The sequence below is a fragment of the Rhinolophus ferrumequinum genome, chromosome 18, assembly GCF_004115265.2.
Source record: "Rhinolophus ferrumequinum isolate MPI-CBG mRhiFer1 chromosome 18, mRhiFer1_v1.p, whole genome shotgun sequence".
NCBI classification, from domain to species: domain Eukaryota; kingdom Metazoa; phylum Chordata; class Mammalia; order Chiroptera; family Rhinolophidae; genus Rhinolophus; species Rhinolophus ferrumequinum.
The window spans coordinates 5,297,211-5,314,690 of record NC_046301.1 but is presented as its reverse complement, the minus strand read 5'-3'; the positions used below and the strand labels follow the sequence as shown (position 1 = coordinate 5,314,690).

Genomic DNA, 17,480 nt, shown 5'->3' with positions numbered 1-17,480 from the left:
GAGTGGGTGCTTCCCTCTAATGTCCACCCAAAGCAGGCAGGCAGGTAAAAGCAAGAAGCCAGAAAGTAAGTAGATTCATTTGGAAGACGAGCTCTATGATTACCCCAATCCTAACCTTAGGAACATTCCAGATGGATTACCGGAACAGCATGCTGTAGAGAAAAAGTAGTTTAAAAGATTCTGAGCCATGATGTAATATCTATACTTGGCCTTGTAGGGGAAGAAAATTTTCCCCTACTCTCTTAGGGTCTCCCGCTGGGCCTGGGAATTAAGGTGACATAAAAGAGATTAATAGGTGAAAAGCATATGGATTTTATTTTTACATGTACATGGAGGCTTCACAGGAAAAGGAAGACCCAAAGAAGTGGCTGGGCCTAAGTGTTTATATACTAGGTTGAACAAAGAGAGACAGTTGTGGAAAAGTGACTGAACTACGTGGGGAGACTAAAGGACAGTAAGAGTTATTTACCAAGGTCCGTTGTACTGATTTCTCTCAGCCTTGACTCCCCATCTCTGGTGATAAGAACGGTCCTTTCTTCCTGGTAAAGGGAGGGCATCATTCACGTGCGGTTTTATCTCCTGCTTTCGGGAAGAAAAGGGGAGGTTAGAGCACCCCTTCTTGCATCTACTATTTTTCAAGTGCCTTTAGCACAAAATAATCCATATGCCCATGTGGCATATTTTTTTTGGGGGGGGGACCATATTCTGCCACCCTTAAGCTTCAATGTGGATTCTAAGGTAAGTTCACCTTTAAAAGATGATGAGAGCAAAAATGACCGAGCTATAGGAAAACAGGACAGTTAAAGGGATATAGTATAGAATGTAGAACATTCTTTTATTGGTGTTGCCTCTTCCATGCTAGTCTCCTCTCAATGAGCAAAACTTAGGAAGATAAACTAGGACCAATAACTGACAGTGAACTAGGTCTGCTTCGTGCACATGTCTCCGTCCTAGTTAGTATTCTCGAACTGAGAACCCCCCATAATTATCCATCTGAGGGACGTGAACTGTGGCTAACCCCCAAATCCTTTTTATCTTCTGTAATGCATTATGTTTTTACAAAATGAGTTTACTTCTTTCCTTCTTGTTTGTACTTAGGCTAATAATAAAAAATTGGGTTATGATATCGTAGGAAACACTAAAGCAATAGTCAGAGGAAGCAGCACAAGAGCAAGCTACGTCCCCCCGTCTGATACTAAACATTTTTTGATAAACGAAAAAAAATTAATAAGCATGCAGATTTAGGGGAAGTGGACTGCATTCCAGGTTTTGGCTTGTCCTTTTTGCATGTTTAATACACAAAATGTGTGCTTGCTGCAGTGCTGGTGTAAGTAAAACCCCTAGGAATGGGACATGGGCCAAACACAGACCAGACACCCTGCGTCCGCAGCCAGCTCACAATGTGTTCTGTTTTCTCTGCCTTCTTTTGCACATACTCTGTTTCCCAAAGGACAGCTCTGTTTTGTAAACACTAAGAAAATAAATCACATATTACGACCACTGACTTCTTTCTCCTACATGGCTTTAGTAACAACTTGAATAACCTGAAAATATAAGATGAGATTTCTGAGTGATGTACATACCAGGCTGTGGAATGTTTCTTCCATGACCATTTTGATGACAACAACAAACGCAGCTGGTTAATCACTGAAAACTGAGAAGAAAAACTACTTTTTAGAAAAGGAGATTGTTAGATTGTGTCTTCTAATCTTTTTTTAACATACCAGCCTCAATCTAAAGTAAAAATTTCCAACATAGAGTATTTTGTTAGTTTTACAAAAAGGGAAAACCAGAAATATTAAACATTTTCAGCCTAACTGAATAACATAATTCCAATATAGCAATTTTGATTATTTAGAAAATAACGATGGGATAAAACAGAAAAATAAAAACCAAAGGAAAAAATGTACATATCGCAACGTGATTTGGGTAATGATGTTGACTTTATTTGGATGATTCTTTGTATATTTAAAAGCACTTTCAGATACAGTGTCTTTCTGATCTTCACAACAATCCTATCGACTATTACAGAACGAGCCTCCGACATAGAACCCCAAAGACATTACTTATTTATCCTTATAATTGAGCAACAACAACAACAACAGCTGGAAAATAGTATATCTAATAAAATGTTCAGTTGATGATGGTTTTTTTGTTTTTTTTTTTTTTGGTTTGGGAAAAGATACAGTACAAAACTTAAGCTGGAACGGAAAGAACAGGTTGGTAAGGGATTGATTTGCTCTAAAAGCAGGAATTGGCATCAGTATATGCTCTAACAGCCTAATGGAAATGCTGCTTGTTTTCCAACATTTAAAATTGCTTTTAAATCTGTGTTCCCTTAAAATATTTATATTATAGCTTCTTCAAAGTCAAGAATCTTCTGAGCTTGAACAGCATCCATTTCTTTTTCTTTCTCCTTCTTCTACTATTTCTCCTCTCCTTCTACTTCTCCTCCTCCTTCTTTATTCATTTCACTTTCCTTTTTCCTAAATACTTCAAGGAACTTCTTGCCATATTTGTTACAGTTGTGGGGTTAAAAAAATGTAGATTTCTCCTTTTCTTTCTCTCTCTCTCTCTCTCCTTCTCTCTCTCTCTTTACTGACACTGGGTACTGAATACTAATTTTCTTTGAATTATTTGTGCATAGATAAAAAAATCAGTCACAATCAGATTAGGAACTATTATATACTAATTCTCAGAGAGAGTATAAAAGATTAATTGGTACTGTAGAGAAAAAAGGAAACCCAAAAACACTTAAATTTCAAGTGTTGTGACTACGATTAGGAATCAAAATCCCTTCACTCCACACCTCAGAAATGCTGTGAAAAATGGGGAGCAGTCAGCACCTGCGTGAGGTTAGAAAGGTAAAATGATGGCAGTTTAATTTTGGTGATTTTCTTGCATATTTATTTTCAAAAACTGGTGGAAAAACTGAACAGAGAATTGAAGCTACAAGGAAAGAAAAACTGAATAGTGTTATTGGACAATTTGACAGCATACTATGCTGTCATTTAAAAAATTCAGCATCCCACTATTATATTTTGGAAAATCTTTTAAATGAAGTGTTAACACTGCCACTTCTTTCCCAATGGACACAAACAATTACATGCATCTATCATCAGTTCAGATTTCTTCTCCATGTAAACGAATGCAGTAGAATGCTTTCCTGCGAGTCACACTTTGGAGCAAGCTGTCCAATGCATTTGTGTAAAAACTTTTAGTGAGAACACTGTTTAGATATAGTTTGTTGTTCTCCATTAATCATTTAATCAGGGTCCTACAGTATTTTGCAAATCTATAAACAGGAAATCCTGTGTGTGATGCCTTCTTCTGGTCTGTGTCTTCTTGTAATATTACACTTCAAACGTAAATGCTAGTAGTCAGACGGCTAAATAAGCACCAGATTCCAGAAGTAAAAGAATAAATTAGGAGGATGGAATCCAGGACGAACTCATTAGGCTGAAACACTATGGAAGCTAAACCAACCAGCGGCTCATTTTCTGTCCCACAGCCTTTTATATTTTCTAAACTTTTGGCACCACACAGAGACAAATGTGCATAGAAAGGGTCTACTGGAGACGTAGAAAAACCTTTCTCTTTTATGCCTGCGTTACGCAGAAGACTCACCCCATCATCAGCAGTAGAATCAAACACTGTTCCAATGTGTCTGGGCATGTTTGGGACACTGGACTAAGCTCCCCGTGGACTCCTGACATTGTGATGGTGGGCGACGGCGCAAACTGTCAATAAACCTGTAGACATACTTTAACTTCAGGCTGGGGTCCCCACTGCACACAGATACACAGAGGCTGTTAGCACACCTGCACTTACGACAACCGCATCCTGTCATTTCTACGTTCTCACTGCATGCCCACATCTAGGAGTTACTAGATCTAAATAAAGCTGACGGAGACCAGAACAAGTGGAGTGGGTCAGTGCTACCATCGTCTTAACGGCTACGCCTAACAGAGATCTAGGCTCTTGAGAGGGAAGGATGTTGTTTGCTTGTTCCTTATAATCTTAAATGCTGCATACGTGCCTTAGTGTCGTACTAAACGATATCCATTCGTCATGAAAGACTAAACACCACCAGCGCTAGCCATCTTCAGATACAAGGAAGTCAGCTGTGCAAACGACGCCCGGGGAGGAGCTTCCACTCCAACGATCTGTGTCCCTTAGTTCACACGGTGAACATCTATCGGGGTGGGCAATGCATGGGCTATTTTACATGTACTGCACAGTACAGTGCACTCTGGTAGGAAGGGTAGAAAAGCATTATAAGAATTGCACTGTAACACAGGAGCTGTAAGCAGGAAGAGTTACTGACAGCACTGCTTTTCAGATAGCTCTGAAATCGGGGTACAGAAGTGTTACAGTGGCTACCACCAGGCTCACCTCCATAGATCTGCTGTGTTGCTTATCAGATTGAACGTTCGTGTCTCCCCAAAATTCATGTGCTGAAATCCTAACCCCCAAGGTGATGATATTGGAGCTGAGGTGACCAGGTCACAAGGGCGAAGCCCTAACGAAGGCATTCGTGCCCTGATGACAGAGACCGCGGAGACTGACCTTGTCCCTTCCGCCCTGTGGAGACGCAGTGATTAAATGGCCCTCTGTGAGCCAGGCAGCAGGCTCGCACCAGACATCGAAGCTGCCGGCGCCGCGATCTGGGCCTTTCCAGCCTCCAGAACTGTGAGAAATAAATGTCTGCTGTTTACACGCCACCCAGCCTGTGCTGTCCTGTTATAGTAGCGAGAACTAAGATGTGATGGCATTGTTTAACTGAAAGGAGAAAGACATAAGAGAGGAATCCTCGCCGAGGGAACTGCAGGGTCCAGGCCAGACATCCAACGCTGACACGGCGACCAGAAGAGCAGCGCAAGGCTCAATTCCAGACACACCTGTAAGGGGGACGCCCAGGCGGATTCGGGGACTGGGTTGGAGGGATGGGGAATCCTGCCATACTCTGTTCTAAGAGAGCGCCACGGGAAGCCAAGGAGATATTTCCCTGCAGTCAGAGAGCTTCACGAACTAGCTAACCACTGAGTCCCAGAGTGAACCCTAAATAATGGGGTTTTGGGCTCTGCAGGTTTCTTACAAAACTTTTGCTAATAAGAATGAGTTAGGAAGAGTTGTATCGGATATTTGCTTAGTATTTTACACCTCTCTTCAATTTATAGCTACTTGTTTGGGGAAGTAAATTACAAAAGCAGTACTTTATGATAAAAGTATAAATGATACAAACATGTTAACATAGAAAATAAAAATTCCTAACAGTTTCATTCTCCAGATAATAACTGACTGCTGCTTACCCCCCCACACACACATTTTTCTTTACATGACAGGAAGGCATGATGACCTCAGAAGTCAAACTGTTTGGGTGCCAATCTCAGCTCTGTCACTTCCCAGCTGCGTGACTGCGGGGCTGGGAGCTGGCCTCTCAATGCCTCACTGTGAACATACTCTTTAATTTAGAGTGCATGTTTTTATTACCTATGTGTGTCTTATTACAAATTTGTAATTTATTACCTGAAATTGTACCCTGGATTGTCTTCTTCCAGTATGACATTTTCATGTCTTATGCATGTTCTGTTCTTTTCTTTTTAAACAATTTTTATTCAGCTTCTTTTCTTTCACCAAAGCCTGTTCTTTTCAGTAACAAAATTGGCTTCAAATTGATGAGGACATTTTTTCCTGACTCCTCGCTCTATTTAGCAGGGGACTGCTAAATTTAAGTCCTTCCTGGACAAGACTTTGAAGGCTGGGGGTTGACAGTCTGTGTTCTTGGTTTTGCTTTTTGGCCGTGGGCAAAACAGCCATTTTGTTTCTCCGTGTTGTTAGGCTGTGGGCACCGTCCAGGCGGGGGTGCACCAAACTCCACGGAGAGAATGCGGGGGCACTGGTCAGTCCTGTGGGAGGACGTGGGAACGGTGCCTTTTTGGGAAGATTATCAGTCCGACCCGATATTGGCCCCTCACTTCCACCCTATCCCTTATTTCTCCTAGCCACTGAACAAAGGAGGAACGGGAAATTTCAGTGGCCCAGCTTTGGCCCCAAACTAGCTGTTGTGAAGCAGAGAGTCCTATTGGCCGGTGCTCAAGAGAGAAGCCCTATTGGACCTCTTACCCTCCCAGCTCCCACCCCACCAAACCATGGGGAGTTTTCATCTCTTGTTCATCCTTTAATAACATTTACTCCAGTCTTGGATGAAGCTTTAGGTTATTTTGTTCTAAGTGTTCTTGGCAAGAAATAGAAATTTATTTTGGTCCAAACTATACAAGCTTAAAATTAATCAGTAAAATATTAGTGAAGCAGACGGAGAGTAAAATTTCCCCTCTAATACTTGACCTGCTTATCAATTCGGTAATTTGATTACAAAGTCTTGAAAACCAACCGACAAATTCAGCACTTTTTATTACAAAATGAAATAGGAGGTCAGATACTGGGATCCCATTCTCTTATTGTATTGAATTTTATTTACATCCAACTTATCCTATCAATAATGATAATAATAATAATAACAAGAAGAAGAAGAATGGCAAACATATATAGCATGTGCCAAGCACTTCCAAGAACTTAATATGTATTAACGCAAAGCCTGACACAATGGCTATACGATGCCTAAGGCTCTCTGCTCCAGCAGAGATGGTCTGCAAATCTGCATCAGAGTTTCCTAGTGGCCAGTCAAGAATGGAAAGGTGATCCGTTACATCACAGTGACTATGAGCCAGATACAAATCAGCCAGTTTCTCAGGAGGAGCCCCAGAAATTCTTGTTTCTGTGAGCAAAGAGAAAATTCGTCCACGGTTCTTCAAAAACTGAAATGTGTAGCACATACCAACGTCGATCTCAATTATTAATTAGGTCCATAAATTATTTCCTGATAACTGTCTTCGATGGAGGCAGAGAGCTTAACACACAAGCTTAGTTAAGTAAAAGCAATTTTACAAGAGGCCAACCCGATCTGCTGGGCACAGAGGCTTCTCTGCAACTTCACTTGATTCAGGTATGAAACTCAGATTATTTTGAGGAATAGATGATCCATTAGGAAATCCTCCACAAATATGATTTTCCAAACTAAGATTTTATAACTATGAGGCAGCACGGAATTCAAAGTTCTACTCTGTTAGGTAACTAACAGGCAGACGCCCCATGCTATTATTTGAGGATACAGTCATAAGCCTAACCGCCAGTCAGCCAGCCAGCCAGGGGAATTACGTCCTACTGAGTAAGTGTGAGAAGCCTAACCGGGACACATGCCTCTCTATGGAAGTGCGACTAAGGAGCGTCTGCCCACAGGCCAAGGTGCTTCCGACACTCTGTGGTATTGCATTATTGGCTTCCATTCTTCATCCCTCCCTGTAGCTTGGAGCTTGGCCTGTGACTTACAAGTTCCTCCTGCTAACAGTGACCTTGGCTATTCCATTGGTTTGGGTGGAAGTGACACTATGCAGGTTCTGAATCTAGAACTTAAAAACCCTACACATTTTTGCTGTTATCTTGCGCCTACGCCAGCACCGTGGGATGAACTTCCTCTGGGTAGCAGCTGCCCCTTTGGTCTGGGCCTCAGCACAAATGCGTGTTGAGCAGAGCTCCCAAACCTATACGCAGACTTGTAGCACGAGGTACAGCCATGTTCTGTGGGTAGATGCACAGCTGCCCACTGCTTTACAGACCCACGAGCAAACGAAATGCTTTGTTAAATGCCACTGGGATTTCCTTGTGGTTATTTGTTACACAGCAAGAGCTGACTTGTAATTGTGCTAGGTCATTTTCCAACATACGGACAAAGAGAAAATGGAGCCGCCAAATTTTTACCCCATAGAATATGGCAATGATAGTTTAGCTTGAAAAGTTTTTAAAGCAAGTTTATCAAACACCCACTGACCATAAAAATATATTTAAAAAGTACTTAATAGAAAGTCTCTCTATCATTAAACAATGTAAATTCTTGGTAAAGCCTTGAATAAAATAATAGTAGCAGCTATATTTTTTAGAGGCAAATCCAGGTATCATACCAGGCACATTACATTAATTATCTCATTTCACTTTCACCAGTTATACAAGGAAGAAGGCGAAAATCCAGATGCCTGTCAGTGAATATTGGCCAACCAATGGTTACTTAAGAGACTTAATTTGCAAATTCCCTTTAAGTAACAAAATCTTTGGCTGTTGTTTTCCTCCATTCTATTATTAACTAAAGAGGCTTGGAATCAAACTGACATAACTGAGGTTTGGAAACCACACTAGTCAGGTCACTTTGCCTACAGAAATTAGACTTCGAACCTCTCCTTCCTCCTGCAAATATTTTCTGGGTTCGGGCAATTTTTAGTAGTCTCCTTAATTTTCTCTTGTTGAGACCCATCAGTGTTACAGAGCTTTTATTGCAGTGACACGAATTGAAGACGTTAAGTCAGCTGGCATTCTTACTTGCCTGAGCGAAAAGTAAAGTTCTATTTTGTTTGGGTTCAATGAACCTATTCACCTGAGGGTTCCGTCTAGCCTTTTTGCGCTGTTGCAGACTGGGAATCACGAGCACGCTTTTTCTGCAGCTCATCCTATCCTGAGTCTCTATCTCCAACCCTGGAATCTAGGCTGTTCTTATCACTTGTTTTGACCAAAAGAATGTGGCAGAAGTGAAGCTGTGTGACTTCCAAGGTAGACCTTGAGCTTCTGCCTTGGTTTTCTGTGAGGGCTGCCCAGAGACTGACATGCAAGGCAGCCAGTCCCGCTTACTGAGGATGAGGCCACTGGAGAACCAAGTGCCCCTACGGACAGCCAAGGCCAACCGCCACATACCCGCCCGAGGCCACCTTGAATCTAGCCCTGAGCACTTCCGGCTGTATGCCCAGGCGAAACCAGCAGGGGAGCAGCCAGCCAAGGCATAGTCATGACAAATAGTAAATGGTTGTTGGTTTAAGCCACTGAACTTTGGGGTGGTTTATTACACAGAAATATACAACTCATAACTTTTCTTCTGATTCCTGGTAGCACAGTGGAAAACATTAGATAATTTGGAAAAAGGTAGAACTGAAGAGAACAGGCAGTGAGTACGTTCTGTGAAGATGGATCACACAGCTTTACTTCACAAACAGGAAAGGGACAAAATGAAGAGAGTAGCACTGCCAATTAGAAGGGATGAGTGACTGCAGCTCAGGGAGGCAGCCGGCAGCTACTCTGCCATGGTGCCCGGAGGGGCTCTGGCCGGTACCCCAATGGGCCAGGTTTGGATTGCAGCCCGGGTTGAGTCTGGCGGCGCCTCCTGGTGGTCATCCTGCTACCTGCACATTCCTCACAAGCTTCCCTATCAGCCAGGGAGACAAACAAGAGCCCATTTTTTCATCCTGCCCACATTCTCATGAGGTCTGAGGCTTTCTGCCTCGCCTCCTGCAGACAGAATCATAGGCTATCAACATAAAACTGGTTAGTTGCGATCTACAATCTGGACTTCCCTGCTTGGAAGCACATAAAAGTAGACTTTATTAAAGGACTATAAAAAAGGTTAAGTATAATACTAGATCTGGAACAAGAATAAGAAAGTTTAGGTCTCATCTCCCTCTGCCATGGAGAACATCTCTGTGCCTCAGTTATCTCATCAGTAAAATGGGAACAATGAACATGGAGCTCAATATCTGTCAGCTGTTATTATCTAACATGTATCTAGAAAAGGAAATAAAGTGTGAGAATGTGAAGGGACAGATCTTTTCCTGGAGTAGTTCGATTTGGAAAATTCAGTAAGGGTGGACAGGAATAAAACAATTTATTAAAAACCACCACCAACAAAGAAAAGTGTTTTGCTTTGAGGAAGTTCTTAAAATTGTGCTAATATAATGCATTAAGTGGTACTGAACTAGTTAGCTTGAACATCTGGTACTGAAAATGAGCTCAATGATTTACTAAAAAGTTTTTAAAAAATTAAACATGAGGAAAAAAATCCAGAATGGCTCAGTGTGCCTCCAGGTTAAAAACGTTGCACAGGAAAAAAGACACAAATTAAGTACAATGAAACAATCAAGAACTGTAGAAGAAAAACGGCTTTCTCAGTAATTAGCTGTGGATTTCTCTGGGCCTCAGTTTCCTCATCTAAAAAATGAAGAGATTGGAGGAGAGAATCTAAAATAATTTCTTCTAGCTATTAAGAACAAAGCAAATTTTAAATGCTGTTTCTTTGTTAAATAAATGAACAAATCTTAGATGTAAGAATATAAAAGCATAGTCTGTACGTGGCTAATAGAATAAGAAGGAGTTCTAGAAATGCATGAACAGATTTCAAAGGGCCTAGATGGCTTGCAAAATAGCTTATGAAATCATCGGGATTGCTAAACTGACTCAGTTCTAAACACGTAATCCGGGAATCAGAGGGGTCAACGTGGAACCATATTGTCTTAGCATACAAACATGATTACAAAAGGAAGGAGACATTTTCCAGAACCTCACAATGGAGTCATTCCTGGAAACCAAAGGTCTTAAAACTATGAGTAGAGCTACCGAAATATAAAAAGAGTAATAAAGTGACAAAACCTTGGAGCCCATGAAGAAAGAAAGTGGAAACAACTGAATTCACGGAGCCTGGGGAAGTAATAAAGGAAGAAAGGCGGGAGAGTCTAGGACGGTCAGCAGGTTAACAGGAATTAAGAAAAAAATATTGGCAACAACATGAAAGAAAGAAAATTAAATTGAGCTTAGGAAATTCAGTTTGATGACTGGTGAAACATTACAATAAACTTCTCTATAACGACAAAAAATATATGCATTAGCTAATTCTCTTTGGCAAGTATCCTGATATGGGAATTCAACGTTCTCTTAGTTTTTCTTTTATTTTGTCTAACTTTTTATTTCCAAGAATAAAAAGTAAATGGAAACTAGAGCATTTGAGATTTTGCTTGCCAGCAATTGTCCTCAGTTTTGGCTCAAATAAACTCTTATAAAAATTGTAAAAAAAAAAAAAAAAAAATGCAAAGTAAAGGTCGACTGGATTAAGTCTCAAAATGTTATCTGGCCAATTACTACAAGCTACCATCCCAAAACAGAACAAATTATAGCAAGGCTATTTTTCAGCGAGTTCTGAGGACAGAGATTCTATACCGTCTTCAGTAAACAATTTCAGTACTAAATAACCTCTACTGTCAAACATTATGCCTCGTCAGATTTGCTCTTATTATGGGTTGAGATAGATTCTTTCCTGTATTCTCAAGTGCGGGAGCCTGAATATCTTTTCACCTTCTCTTAGCAACTCAGCTTTCCCAAAGCACAAATCATAAATACAAAAATGAATGATCACGCGGTGATTTCACCCCTGCGACCACCACCCAGGTCATGAAATAAGAACCGTGCAGCACTCCAGACTCTGCCATCACCATCTCTCCTGCCTCCCCAAAGATAACTGCTAATCACTAACCCGACTTCTAACGATGGTGTGCATATGTCTGTTTCAAACACTGACAAAAAATGGTTGAATTGAATGTTCTGTTTTAGCAGCATTTTTAAATATATACTTCACACAATATAAAATTCATCACTTCAAAGTATACTCTTCAGTGGCTTTTACTATATTGTCTATGTTTTTCAACCATCACCTTTTCTAATTCCAGAACAGGTCCACCCCCCACCCCCACCCCCAAAACCCTGTACCTATCAGCAGTCAGTCCCACTGTGTCCTCTGGTTCTGGCTTCTTTCGCTCAGCGTTATGCTTCTAAGATCCATGTGCTATGTTCAGTAGCCAATATTTTTTTAAACTGAGCCTAAGGAGTAAAGTACAGGTTTTTCTAGCTAATTTTGGTTCCACACACAAGACTAGTGGTTTTGATGCTGGTTACACACTAGCAGAATCCAGGGAGAGCTGAAAACCACCGATGTGTAGGCCGCGTCCCAGATCCACAAACGACAGTCTGGCGGGTGGAAGGGGTTGGCTGTGGCATTAGTAGTTTTAAAAGTTCTCCAGATGATTCTATTCCGTAGTCAGAGTTAAGAACCAGTACAAACAACTAATCAGAAGACGACCTGGGCCAGAAGAAGGTGCTAATTTAAAGACAGGTTCTCCTGGATCTTCGGCACCCTGAACCAGGATCTTGAGTTGGGGGTCTGGGAGTCTGCAGTTTGACAAGTAGCCCATGTGCTTCTTCCAGGGTAGTTTTGGAAATACTGTAGGAAACCCATAATTATTTCTAAAAAAATAAATGACTTCATCCACAGAAGTTTCTATTGCTTTTAAACATGAAAACACAAACGCTAATTTAAAACATTTTTAATACATTAAAAAGAAACTATTTTAATGTATATTTAATTAGTGATGAGGGGGAAAACATATTACATCTGCCTCATTTCTTTTCGTTTGACCTTAGTCCAGCATGGAAACCTATTAGGAACTTGCCTTTCCACCTACTGCTCTGAGGTTAACACAGGAAACAGGTCGACCTTTTTTTAGACATCAAACCAGTCTCAATGTTGTCAACAGACTGTGAAATTCCCAGTTTGCTTTTCATTCGTAGTGGACAGTGCACAAAGAATCTTCTTCACATCACCAGATAAACACATTGGAAATTTTTAAAAATGCAATTGCCAAGAAAAATGGCAAACAAAATGGAAAAGAGGAAAAAAAAGTTCAGAAAAGGAAACCTCAAAACAGGCTGAACCAGACTTCATTACATATTGTGGTATAATAGGAACACCTCTGCATATTGATAAGTCCGAACATTTGGTTAGAAGCTACAGCTGGCGCGGTGCCCTGGGGACGCGTTCCTCTGGACTGCCCCTGGGCGAGGGCCCTGCTTCCTGCGGTACTCTACACTTCCTCGGCTCATTCTCCTTGCTGAAGGGTGTTCGCCCTTCCTCGAGTGCTGTCTCCAGCTACTGCATGATTGTAGATACGACCTGGTAATTTTTCAGCTTATCAGTTGGACACTAACAGTCAACAAGCCTTGGTTATTTAGTACGTTAGTTCAATACATTAGATGGCGTGACAGTTGTCTGAATATACTGATATATTATTAAATAATATTTTAATGGCAGGATTGTGTAGATAATAGGATTGTGAAAATAGCTCAGAGAATTCCCATATGCCCACATCTAGTTTCCCTGTTATTAACATCTTATATTCATATGGTACATTACAATTAATAAACCAATATTGATACACAACTACCTATAGTCCATACTTTATTCTGATTTCCTTCATTTTTACCTAATGTCCTTTTTCTGTTCCAGGATCCCACACAGGACTCCACGTCACTCTTAGTTGTCACATCTCCGTCTGCTCCTCTTGGCTGTGACTGTTTCTCAAACTATACTTGTTTTTCTTACAACCTTGACAGTTTTGAGCAGTGCTGGTTAGGTATTTTTTAGAATGTCCCCACTAATAAACTTTTAAAGATATCCAATTTATTCCTAGATTCAATTAGAAAAACCTGACTTAAAGCAATTCTAAAAGGAAAAACAATCTTCTGGAGATAGTTCAAACTATTAGAATCAACTTGAATAGACTTAAACAACTGATCTTAGCGTATGCAGAGACGTAACAAAAGATAGGATAACTGACTGCTAGTTAGAATTATTGTCATTTCTAAAAATTGGAACTCTCCAAAATAATAAAATTGCAATTATTTACAGTCCTCTGGATTCCCATCTTTCTTGTTGTTTTTATTACATAGACATCAAGTTAACATTATCTTGAGTTCTGTTTTTTAATTTGTCACTATTTGTAAACTTGTTCATGAAGTAAAATACATACTTGACATTTTCAAAAGCAGCACAGAACTCATTCCATATTAGTATGTCATATTTGTCTAAATATTCCCCATGGTGGAATATTTGGTTTGCTTCCATTTTTTATAAAACTATTAACATTTTTGTACAAGAACCATTTGCAGTTGAACGGGTTTGCATTTTCTCCAGCAATGCACATCAGGGCACGCTTCCCCACACGCTCGCCAGATGACAAAGATCTTTCAGATGTTTTCTGCTCTAACTAGTAGGATCCTGACTTCGACTTGCTTTGCTATGTACTGCATTTTAGGAGTAAACTGTGCATTTTTCCATGTCTCCTTGTGTAAATTGTTTCTCCTTTTTAAGTGGAATTTACATGCCAACCTGATAGATGAAATTAGATGGAGAAAATTTTATTTCCTAATATGCCTCGTAGGGGGAGCTGTCCTTTTTGGGAAGTGGGAGTTTGTAGTCAAGGGTGAACGTAGTAAGAGGAGCCCTTTTCAAGACTGGCAATGATTTTATTGATTTAGGAGGGGGGGAGGGCGAGGGAAGCCGGAGAGGAGGGCCCGTGAGGAAATAGTGCAAGGCCAGGGCTCCACATCTTCCCCTTTCCTCTCTGTACCTCACTCCGATCTTGAACCAAGTACTTTTCAAAACCCCTGGAGGCTTGATACGAATGGGTAGATTAGTTGTAGACACTGAGATCGGAGAAGTAAAGGGAGGTGAAGGGAGAAACAGACAGCCCATGAAACACCCACAGCAGAGAAGCAAAAAGATGCGTGTGCGTGTGCGTGTGCGCGTGTGTGTGTGCGTGCGCGTGTGTGCGTGTGCGTGCGCGTGTGTGCGTGTGCGTGCGTGCGCGTGCGCGTGCGCGTGCGTGTGCGTGTGCGTGCGTGCGTGTGCGTGTGCGTGTGCGCGTGTGTGTGTGCGTGTGCATGTGCGTGCGCGTGCGTGTGCGTGTGTGTGCGTGTGTGTGTGTGTGTGCGTGTGCGTGTGTGTGTGCGTGTGCGTGTGCGCGTGCGCGTGCGCGTGTGTGTGCGTGTGTGTGTGTGGGAGGGATACAATAAAATTCTCAGAAAGCCTTTTTGGTATCAGACTTACTGGATTTAAGATTTGGGTCAGGATTACCCGAGTTCAGGGAGACCCCAACTGCTGCCTGGATTATACATATTTACACATTTAAAATAGTAAGCTTTTAATAGTGTGGCACATTTAGTCCCATCCTTTGAAAATGTTTTTATTCTTGTGCTATAGTATGAAAAAACGTACCTTGTGTTCAACACCTCCCTCTCTTTTTTAATATCCATTAATTTATCTCCCTTCCACAAAAGGGATACACATATGTTATTCTGGTTTCTTCAGGTTTTATATTTTATATTCTGGTTTCTTGCAGACCTATAGTCAAAATTCTACTTTTGAAACCATTATAACATACTGATATGGCTGCGGTGACAACAGATCTAATTTAATTCTTTTTCATATCATTAAAAAAGTTATTTCAGTCTATATTGTTGGCAATAAAATAAATTGTTATAATGGCTGGAATCTACAATTGGCCAATTTGGAAACCCCAATGTTTGGAAACCATCATGTATTACAGGTTTTGCAATCAGTTTTAAAGACTGGCCCTACCATTATAATCTTTTAAGAAGCAATTTTTTAAACATGTTTGTCCTCTTTCAAATCCCTCAAAATCTGTCAGCAACTGAATTGGTAACAAGAATCATACAATGTTGAGCTGGAAAGTGTAACAGGGGCAACTTCCTTCAACGTTGTGATTTCAAGGTGAGCCCTCAGAGGCTCAGAGAACTTGGATCAGCTTCCCGGCGAGTCCCAGCAGAGCGAGGACTCTGACCAGGCCTTGCTGCTCCCCTCGAAACCCACAATGATGGAAAAGGAAGTGCCCTTTACTTCTCCTGTCCTTGTGTTCATGCTAACCCACACTAAAATGATCTCACCTTTCATTTTGTGGACTTGAAGCCAGCAGGTCCAATTTTTAAGAGAATGAGTAGAAGTTTGCCACCTACAGGCCAACAGAAAGAAGAAATCTTTTAGATTTTTAAGAACAAAGCTCTGCTGACCCTTAGGAAGCAAGTGTGTTTAAAACACCTCTTTGGGACGGTAGCGCTCGGTACAATACAGGGAGACTTTTATAAACGGACGCTGCCTTCATTCTCCTTACCGTTAGTGTGACAAGTTTCTACAATGTTCTTTTTTCAGTAGAATATGGTGCTACAGTTGCAGAAACGAACGATAGAACACTGAACCGTATGAATCCACAGAAAGACATGAAAAGGTTGCTTACCAACTGAGAACATGATATCTCTTTTTCAGTCGGTATTTCCTCCTTACTGCTAAGAAATATCTGAGTGGACAATGAAAACTCTAGCATGACGTTGGGACAACTGAATAACCATTTGGAAAAAGTTCTTTTAGAGTCTTATGTCATCTACTAAAATAAATTCCAGATGGACTAAATATTTAAATGTGAAAGATGAATAAGACCATAAAATTACTGTAAGTCGGTAAAGGTGATTGCTATATAATCTTCGGGTTGGGAAGACCTTTCTAAACATAACACCAAAGAAAGAAAATCGAAAGAATACAGACATTTTATAAATATTAAAAAATATAAAGAAACATCACTGTCCTTTTTTCCTCACTAGTAATCAAAATTTTATAAAGATGAGATTGCATTTTCACCCAAATTAAACAAAATTTTAGTAACAATATCCAGTGTTGACAATGGCTGTGGAAATGACATTCATTTGCAGAGCCTTTTGGAAGAAGAATTTGGCAAAAAAATGGATAAGATAAGCTATAGTGTCCACCTCCCTGTTGATCCAATATATGTCTCTAATCATTTATCCAAAGGATATAATCATGAATAAGAGGAAAGATTCAGCTATGAATACATTTTTTATAGCTTTGTTTACAATAGAGCCCAAGCTGGAACTGAATTAAATGTCTGATAGGAAATGGCTTAAATCAATTACAGTAAGTAATCGTGCTGGAATAACAGGATGCCACTGGAATTGTTTTAGTGAACTCTATTAATGACATTGGGGAAACTTCTTAATATTACTTGACAGAAGTAGATTATAAGGCACTGTATGGAGTACAATCCCCCTTGCGGATTGTAAAACACATGATCTGCATCCACACACATAGAAGTAGCTTTGGAAAACCATAGCCCAAATGTTAAGAATGATTACCTTGGTGTGGGTGCGAGGGCAAAGAGACCAAGAGTTTCCTCTAAAAATGTTCTTGAAGAGTGATGGAAGGAAATAAAAGACGCATGTGTCAAAAAAATCCCAGGATGGAAGTGTGAATAGGGGAAGAGGAAAAGGCAATCCATGGTTAAAAAGATAAAAGGAATAGGGCCTGGCTATGAGGAAATAAGTAAAAGTATTTAGGAAGAATGAAGGTAGAGACATGCCATAAAATTGGCCAACAACAGTCAGGTGCAGACTAAGAGCTGGTCCAACATGGTTGAGGAGCCTGACGTGGGGCCCCAGCAGCACACAGACCGGCACGTCTGGGATTGCATTATCCCAGGAGTCAACCTAAAATAGTTCATAAATTCTCCAGTCTAAATAAAGACCCAAGCTGTCTAAAAAGTGCCATGAAAATATATTGCTAAGCGGTCACAGGTGAAAACTCATTTAAAAATAAAGAAACTAGATATTTTAGAATGGCTCCTTGGAAAGTATTTCAAAATGTTTGAGGGTATGTCACTAAAATATATTACTGCTTTTAAAGTCTCAGGGTTACC

General features: G+C 40.5%; 1 long non-coding RNA gene across 1 annotated transcript; it reads right to left on the bottom strand.

Annotated features, from left to right (window-relative positions):
- Positions 1-1,589: 1,589 nt before the first annotated feature.
- On the bottom strand, positions 1,590-15,728 carry LOC117037643 (uncharacterized). The gene is made up of 3 exons (XR_004425563.1): positions 15,664-15,728; positions 11,632-11,742; positions 1,590-1,654 (listed from the first exon to the last, which is right to left on the bottom strand). It is a non-coding gene; the product is annotated as an uncharacterized LOC117037643 (long non-coding RNA).
- Between the last annotated feature and the right edge of the window lie 1,752 nt (positions 15,729-17,480).